A 3,809-nucleotide genomic window follows, 5' to 3' on the forward strand; every position below is an offset into this window, starting at 1 on the left:
AGTATGTTGATTTCAATAGTGATGAAGATGATTTGCTAGGTGATGATGATTTACTTGTTGACAACTCTAGTGATGAAAACTATGATGAACTTGCTATTAATCATGCTAATCAAGATAAAACAAATGACGATGATAAGAAGGATATTGAGTGTCTAACTAAAGAACTAAACACTCTTAAGTTAGCTCATGAAACTACCTTAGAAGATCATCGAGAGCTTTTAAAGACTCATGAGAAGCTACGCTTTGAAAAGCTCAACCTTGAGCAAGAGCATGGGTTCTTAAAAGCAATCAATGATCATCTTCATAAGAAAAGTTCTTCTTACATTGCCAAGCGTTTACTCTTATCTACTTACATGCCACAAGTAAAATCTAGCAACAAGAGTAAGAAAGATTCTTCTTCTAGTAGTAACCATAATCATGCTAAATCTAATATTGTTGCTTCTAGTAGTTCTCTTGATTCCACTAATGATTCTCTTAGCCAAGTTACACTTGAGCAAGAAAATAGCTTATTGAAGGGAATTATAGAGAAAGGTGTTTACAAGAGCCTTGCCGGAAGTAAGCAATTTGAGGAAATTGTACGCAAGCAAGGAAGGCACCGGAAGAATCAAGGTGTTCGTTTTGAACGAAAGTTCAATGTCAATGGAGTTGAGTGGGAAGAAGATCAATACCCCAAGACAAAGTTTGTTCCTCAACAAGAGAAGTATGATCCTACTTCTTTCAAGGGGACACAAGCTCAAGATGATCTTCCACCACAAGACCACAAGCAAAAAGGCAAGGACAAGCTTCAAGAGGAGATTGATGCATTTGAAGAAGCTCCTAAGGCCTTGGTCAAGTGGGTTCCCAAGACTACATCAAGTTCTACTTCATCAAGTATGACTACAACTCCAAGGATTCCCATCAAGATGATGTGGATCCCGAAGAAGAAGAACTAGAGAGTTCTTGAGGGTGACTCCACCAACATATTTCACTCATATCATATTGGCAAGAACAAGTGCAATCAATTTCCACATCTTGCACTAGTTCAAGGAGTCACAAACCCTCTTGTTGGTAAGACAAGGGACAAGGTAACCTAATGCTTTCATGGACATCATCTTGTGTGTACTTCACTCTATGTCTATGGATATCCTTGTTTGTTCCTTGTGGAACTAACCCGTGTAGGTATTGAAAGTGAAACTCACTCCAATGGATTGCTCCAAATGATCTACATCAACTTTGAGCATCCACATCTTCAACATCTACATGAAGTCATCGTCGACAAAACTCAAGGTTAGTTCATCCCTCTTAGGGGGGACATCACATCTAGGGGGAGCTTTACTCTAAGAATTGAGCTAAAGCAACTCTAATGGTGTGAACACAACAATGCTTTATGTAAAAGTGGTAACCCCACTTGTGCTTAAACGATGAGTATGACCTACGATCAAATGTTCTCATTTGACTCCTAAGTCAATAAACTCATATATAGATGACCTAGTCATTGCCAATTTCTTGATAGATGCTAGAGTGTTTGTGCATGCTTTGTCACATATTTCATTTGTCATTTTATTGTGTGAGCATGTTGTTTGGCTCTTCTTCTTTTGCCAAATGGATGGACAAGAATGCCTAAGAACTTCCTCTATCTATCTATGCTTTTCTCGTCTCAAACTCTATTCATGCTACATCACAAAGTTTTATCAAGTCAGATTCGAACCCTCTGGGTGAGGAGCACTCGGAGTCACCGATTCGTCATAGACTTAAACTTTCAAAACCTCTCTGTGCATTTCGGTCTGACCGATTCATCCTTTTCGGTCATACCGATTTCACTGAGTTGATCTATGTTTTCAATCTCGGTGCAACTGATTAGAACCATTCGGTCACACCAAGTTGCAGTAACCGCTTGCGATTCTGCATCTCGGTGCCACCGAGTTGTTCCACTCGGTCACACCGACAGGGTCAGGATATATATACCGACGGGTCAAATTTTGGAAATTTCTCCAAAACCTCTTCGCCCGCGCGTGTCCTGCTCTGCCGTCTCAGGTCTTTGGATCGTCCTCTCGTCGCCAGCGACCCCCTGCCGCTGGTCACCGTCACCGTCAATGGAAATCTTCACCGCTGTAGCGAGCTCATCGCCAAGTTAGGGTATGAGTTCGAATCTTTTTGCAATTCTTACCTCTGATTCTTAGCACAAAGTCAATGCCATGTTTCTTACCACGTATGAGATCATCCTATCCAGCAAAAACTTCCTTTAGATTAGAATTGATTCAAAAATTTAGGGTTAGGTTTCCGCCGAAGTCATCTCGGACTGACCGAGTTGTAGAAATTGGTCTCATTGATTTGGCTTAGGCCATTGCACCTGTAACTCTCGGTCTGAACGGAAGTTGCAAATCGGTGCGACCGAGTTCAACTCTCAGTGAAACCCTAGCAAACTCGGAGTCACCGAACTGTGTCTCGGTTTGACCGATTCCACTAGTTTAGACTCCAAAGTTGCTTCGGTGTCACTGAGTTTAACAAATCAGTAGCTCTGAAATGCTTTATGTGGAAAACTAAAACTAAGTTTTTGACTCATTTGTTTTGCAAAACCTCTGCACTTTGTGATGCTCATCCACTCCATCTCATCTATATCTATTCACACGGTTAGCTTTCAATTTGCAGTGTCAGAATGTCTGATCAGAGTGATAGCCAGAATAAGTCTGAAGAGCAGGTGAATCTGAGTGAGGGCACTAGTCCCTCTGGAAGTTATGATGAGGGTAGCAGAAGCACCCCAAGCAACTTGCCTAAGGCTGCTACTAGGCAAATGAAAAAGAGAAATTCTGATTCTGAAGATGAAGACTATGTGGCTGCTGAAGAGGAGGTCAGCTCCAAAAAGAAGGTTGTCACGAAGGAATTTGGCACAACTGCATCTACAAAGCCTGGTTTGAACAAGAAGGCTCCTACAAAGAGAGGGCCAATGTCAAAGGCCAGAGCCTCAACTTTTGAAGCATCCAAAATCAACTGTTGGAGAGGATGCTAGTGAGGGCAAGAAGAAGAAGGAAAGAAAAAGAGGAAGATGGTGCAAGAAAGTAGATCCAATGGCTGAATTTGGGAAGCACTCCTCTGATGAAGAAGAGGAAGAAGAGGATGTTGCATCAACTCCTAAAACACAAAAGCTGATGGGGGATGCCATCAAGTCTGGGGCTGCTTCATCTAAGCCCAAGACTGCCCCTAAAGCTTCAGCTCCAGCCCCCAAGACTGCACCAAAGAGGAGCACAAGAAACATACCAGCTGCCGAGAAGAACAAGGCCCCAGTGCCTGAAATTGAAGAAAAAGAAGAAGATGATGAGGAAGCCCAAGTGCTCAGGAAGCTAAAGCCCAAGATCCCTAACCATGATGACAATCATCCAGTGGCAGAAAATATGAAAGTCAGAAAAGATGCAGGTCTCAGATTGTGGAGACAATCATATCCACATGTTGTGAGGAGAAGGACTGCTGTGGACTATAGATTTCACACCAAGGAGCAGCAAGACTTCTATGAGACTGTGCTCTTGGACAAGAAGCCCATTGTTTGTGACATGAAGTGGGTGGATTGGAAGTATATTGATGACAATGAAGACCACTTCCCTGGAGTTCATGAAATCTTCAGGATGAATGGAGTTGCTGTCTTTGTGGGCCAGAAGCTTACCAAGTGGAATGATGAGCTCATTATGCAGTTTTATTCTACAGCTCGTTTCTATCCAGATGGAAGGATAACATGGATGTCTGAAGGTACAAGGTACCAGTCAACTGTTGCTGAGTGGGCCAAGCTGATTAATGCCCCAGAAGAGCATGATGATGACACTGATGTCTATGCAAAGCCA

This window comes from Triticum aestivum, chromosome 2D (assembly GCF_018294505.1).
Source record: "Triticum aestivum cultivar Chinese Spring chromosome 2D, IWGSC CS RefSeq v2.1, whole genome shotgun sequence".
In the NCBI taxonomy this organism is placed as follows: domain Eukaryota; kingdom Viridiplantae; phylum Streptophyta; class Magnoliopsida; order Poales; family Poaceae; genus Triticum; species Triticum aestivum.